General features: G+C 47.1%; 1 long non-coding RNA gene across 1 annotated transcript; it reads left to right on the plus strand.

Moving 5' to 3' along the window:
• The first annotated feature begins 381 nt into the window (after nucleotides 1-381).
• LOC110304958 (uncharacterized) lies at nucleotides 382-3,704 on the plus strand. The gene is made up of 3 exons (XR_002379120.3): nucleotides 382-412; nucleotides 2,939-3,140; nucleotides 3,270-3,704. It is a non-coding gene; the product is annotated as an uncharacterized LOC110304958 (long non-coding RNA).
• Nucleotides 3,705-5,429: the final 1,725 nt, after the last annotated feature.

Raw genomic sequence — 5,429 nt, forward strand, 5'->3', positions numbered from 1 at the left:
TCCGCCTGCCTCTGCCTCCCGAGTGCTGGGATTAAAGGCGTGCACCACCACGCCCGGCTAGTCGGGTGTTCTTACCCACTGAGCCATCTCACCAGCCCGAATTAAAATTTTTTAAAGAAAAAAAAAAAAAAGAAAGGAGGCCACTCCAAGTCACCGGGAGCAGGTCCTGGTGTCCACCCCAAGCGAGACGCTTAGAGGCCTGAATTCCACACTTAGCCTGACTATTTTCCTTATTCCCTGCTTCTCCCCCCTTGCAGCCTCAGAAAGTGTGGTGGCTTTGGGAGCCAGGGGGCAGGTTAATGAACTGATGGCAGTGGAGAACTTTGCCCTAGGAACGGGTGCCTATGTAAACAAGGGATGTTATTAGACACTATCAGACGTCAGCCAGGCCCACAGCAGGCCAGCCATAGAGGTGAGAGTCTCCTTACTTATCACTTTAGCCAAACTGGGTTCTTTCTCTAAGGGGAGAGTATGGGAGGTCTCCTGCTGGCTAGTGTGGGAAACTTGAGAGTGGCTTCTATCGTCCCCCTCCCCTACACTCCACCCCCAACTACACAAACAGCTCATTCGGCTGCATTTGATGGTGCAGCTTTGCTAACAGTCCTGAGTCTCATTGTGCACACATATTGAACTAGGCACCTTAGGGAGCCTTCCCTTATGATGTGTACCTTCAGTACAAATTACCAGGAAAATAAATCCCCATCCATGTTTGGTGCTCCAAACATTTGCTTTTCTTACCTCTGAGGAATGATTATGCAGGCTTTCCCTTTCACCTGTCCTACGCTACTTTGAAAAAAGAAGAAAACACAAAAGCACCAATTGTAGGGACATTGGTATCGGGATTTAAAAAAAAAAAAAAGAATGTTTTTAGCACTGGTACATTGCACCTAAACCAAAACGTTTTAAAGAACACCTTTAACCACCCTCAGAGAAGAGGTGAAAAGCAATTACTTGAGTTCTACGGGAATTTGGTTTTGTTCTTAAAAATCTCAAGGTAGGACTGGGAATGGTGGCATAGACCTTTAATCCCTTGGGAGGCAGAGACAGGTAAAGTCAACCTGGTCCACATAGTGAGTCCAGGTCAGGCAGGGCTACATAGTGAAACCAATTCTTAAACAAACAAACAAATGGATACATGAATAAATGAATTAATGTGTGTGTGTGTGTGTGTGTGTGTGTGTATCAGGACTTCTTTCTCATTGTCAGAATTAGCAGAGACATAATGAACATCAAGGAACATAACTGACAGCAGTAATTGGTAATTTTTTTTAATTTATTTTTTTATTAGGTATTTTCCTCGTTTACATTTTCAATGCTATCCCAAAAGTCCCCCATACCCACCCCCCCAATCCCCTACCCACCCACTCCCCCTTTTTGGCCCTGGGGTTCCCCTGTACTGGGGCATATAAAGTTTGCAAGTCCAATGGGCCTCTCTTTGCAGTGATGGCCGACTAGGAGTGCAACAATTATGCACTCCTGTAAAGAGTATGTTCCCTGGTACTCTGTATTTGGTCAAGCTATGTTTTTTTTTGTTTTGTTGTTGTTTTGTTTTTCGAGACAGGGTTTCTCTGTGTAGCCCTGGCTGTCCTGGAACTCACTTTGTAGACCAGGCTGGCCTCGAACTCAGAAATCTGCCTGTCTCTGCCTCCCAAGTGCTGGGATGAAAGGTGTGTGCCACCACGCCCGGCGCTATGTTTTACCAAATTTAATTGACCATACCTTTCAGTTAGCTTAACAACCTTTCAAAGAGATTGCTGAATCTTAACATGTAAGATATGGAATCCTCCCTCTCCTTCCTCCCTTTCTCTTCCCTCCTCCCCTCCTTCCCTCTTTCCCTCCCTGCCTTCCTCTTTCTTTTCCTCCTTCCCTCCCTCCCTTCCTTCCCTCCTTTTCCCTCCCTCTTTCCTTCCCTTCCTTCCTCTTTCTCTCCCTCCCTTCTTTTCATAGAACATGCACTGAACACCTACAGTGGACCAGGGCTGTCTAAGATGAGTGACTCGTATGTAATTAGTGTAGATCATTACTTGGCCATGGGGACTACAGGGCTCACTCTCTATTGGGACAGAGATGCATCTGGGAAGATGAAGTTGTGTTGGCATTTAGTGGAGCACTGAGGAACATGAGGGAAATAACAGACAAGAATGACCGCCCTTTGCCTTCCTCCTGGGATGTAAGAATAAGATCTGTGACCACTGCTCTGACACATGAACATGCTCAGTGTCTCTCCCCAAGCTAGGAGATGAATCTTTTTTTCAGCCTTTGCTGGGGGTTGGGTGCTGGGGAGGAGATATGGAATTCAATCAACTCCATGTGGTACCACCCTGGCCATTTGGAACTGAGGTAAATATTATCCATGATCCTTTCATTGTCCCTGAATTTTGAGGACTTCTGGCAGGGTTCTACTCATGACTGTATTTCTTTTGGGTGTCTGTCTGTGTGTCTGTCTGTCTGTCTTCAGTCCACCAGGTAGTGCCTGTCACCATATCTAGAGCCAGTAAAAAGAATGTAAAAGCTGTGTGCCAGGAACTATCTTTTAAACACAAGAACTATTCTCTCGCTTTGCAAAACCAAGCCAACCGTCACAAGTTCAGCCACGTTCAGGCCTCACTTTCCTATGTGGAGGTGTAGAGGATCCTTGGTTTTCTGTGGACTGTCATGCCCTCCTCTCCATGACCTTATTAACCTGCAATCTCCGTGGGGAAGAGTCCTAAAGAACCACTAAGCTAAGACCGTGAGGCAAGAAAGGGGAGCACAGGTTAAAGTTTTGATACGACTCGGGCTTGGATCTCACACCAGCTTGGATCACAGAGCCTGTTCTGTGTCCTTACTGGAAGAGAAAAACAAAAGCATTCTTTTAATTCAAGTTCCCCTTCACTCTTCTCTGGAGTGGCTCACTGTTGAGCATGATGCTAGAAAGTTCCTTGAAACTTTTCTCCAGGTTCTTCCTGGGCCCCTCAAAGGCACAGTCATGACCCGCTGGCTGCAGAAAGTCCTGGCTATCCCACAGGATCACAAGGGATGGAAGAAAGGAAGGAAAGTGGCCTTCTCTGCTAAGCTGTGAGCCCAGGTTCTTCCCTATCCCCTCTTACTCTGCAGTCAGAACGTCAGAAAACCAATGGAATCGCCATGTCAAGTTCAAGGTGAGCAGAAGAGAAGCAAAATGAAGCTTGGTGCCCTCCATCTACCCTCATGGCTCTGATGGAGTTGTCCTCCTGCTTTCTGGTGTCTATGTGCTCGCCTTGCTCGCTTTGGTCATGCTTTCTCCACAGATACCTTCTCCCAGAGGCGGCTGTCTCCCTTTTCAATCTGACCCACTTGAGAGGATGGGAACTACAGTCCTCTGAATGACCGGAAAAGCAGCTCCGGTGGCCTGTATGTTTTGTAAGATTTGCTGACACATCGGCTCAGTGGATTCTGGTCTGGTCCAGCTCTCTCTACACCCATGGGGTCCTTGCTCTGTGAAGATGGCCTGAATAGTCTTTTGATGGATGGTAATGAGAAGCAAAGGAGTCCGTCCTCCTGCCTCCACCTTCCAAGTGCTGGGATTACAATGTAATCAGTTTTCAGCTTGTGGATCTTGACCCCTTTGGGGCTCAAACAACCCTTTCACAGGGGTCACATAGCAGATATCCTGCATATTAGATATTTACATTACAATTCATAACAGTAATAAAATTAAAGTTATGAAGTAGCAATGAAAACAATTGTATGGTTGGGAGCCACCACACCATGAGGAACTAAATTAAAGGATCACAGCAATAGGGAGGTTGAAAACCGGTGGATTACAAGCATAAGCCACCATGCCTGGCTTTGGGATAGGGGTTCTTCATGTCGGGTTCCCTGATACTGAAGATATTCCATGTGACCTACACAAAGCCTTCCAAGCTCTGACCCTAGCCTGGGGTGGCTGCCGGAATGTCACCTGGGCACAGGGGTTCTCCAGAACTTCCACGTGTGTGCTTACCTAGCTTCTTACAGCTCACCTCATCCATAGCAAGTGGTTCTCAACCAGTCCTGCTGACCCTGCCAGCCGAGGCCCCCCCCCCCCAACAGGTGTGGCTTTAAGGATTAAGCTCAAGAGTGGTGGTTTTAGCCGGGCGTGGTGGCGCACGCCTTTAATCCCAGCACTCGGGAGGCAGAGGCAGGTGGATTTCTGAGTTTGAGGCCAGCCTGGTCTACAGAGTGAGTTCCAGGACAGCCAGGGCTACACAGAGAAACCCTGTCTCGAAAAACAAAACAAAACAAAAAACCAAAAAAAAAAGAAACACTTCCTTTCTTTTTTATTAAACTAATATTTTTTATTGTGGAGGTTTGTGCGTGTTATGGCACCTGTGGAGGTCAGCAGACAACTTTGTGGAGCTGGTTATCTTCTCCTACATTTATAGGGTACCCAGGGCTCAAGCACTTCACCCACCGAGCCTTCCTTCCAGCCCAGCACTTTATTTATTTTTTTTAATTATATTTGAGAAGTCCTATTTCAGACAACTTTGAAAGGCATAATTAGGCTCCAACTGCTAAATTTCTTACTATTTACTTCTTCTCCTTTTCCATCCAGTGGTTCCAATGTGTAACAGTATGCAGAACCACCTTAAATGACCCCCCACTCTGACCTAAGACTCGTGATCCATGTCCCCAGGATAACGAGTATTTATATCACAGGCTACATTTCAGAGATGTGCTGTTCTTGTAAGTCTTTCCCTGGGAATAGAGTGTTCTAGAAGGACAGATGAAAGAGAACCCCAGCAGGCTTGAGGAATGGTGTGAAGCCCAGGAGTTGTTTAAATACATATTTAACATTTATTGAAAATAGCTTTGATTGCAAGAGAAAATTAATTAAAGCAGACGAAAGGCTTCTAACCAGATTTATGCTATCTGACTGTGTAATTAGACCTGGCTCTGAGGCCATCCCAACAAGTTTATTTGGAGAGGAAGGGAGATCACTGTTTATTGGAATGGTAATAATTTGGGTTTCTTTAATTGACTCCTGGTGTGAAGACGTTGATGCCTGCTGTTCTCTAAGAGGCAGCGTGGAAAGCTTCCAGGAAAAGTTCACATTCCAGGGGCAGCTTTGGAATCTACTTTCCATTGCAACCCAAGTCAGCCTGCCGTTGGGACTTGACTTTGTACCAACAAAATGTCAGCCCTCAAAGGCAGGCTCCCCAGGCGGCAGTGACCGCGGCTGAGCTAGGGGTTGGATAGGGCGCCGGGCACTGGGCTGACCCATCCAGATGCCGGAAGGCATCTCCCTAGTCTTACCTTCCCAGTGTCGAAAGCTCTAAGGACCAGAGTCTGTGGCTCCCGGTGGAGTGGAGGCTGTGGAGCCCGGCGATGCCAACTGGGAAGCCGAATTAACATTCCCATCCCAGGTCTGGGTCTGTAGAGCAGAGCCGTGGGCGGAGGGGGAGGAGTCTGTACAGAGGAGCCATGGG

This window comes from Mus caroli, unplaced genomic scaffold, assembly GCF_978045245.1.
Source record: "Mus caroli unplaced genomic scaffold, Mus_caroli_1 scaffold_1, whole genome shotgun sequence".
NCBI classification, from domain to species: domain Eukaryota; kingdom Metazoa; phylum Chordata; class Mammalia; order Rodentia; family Muridae; genus Mus; species Mus caroli.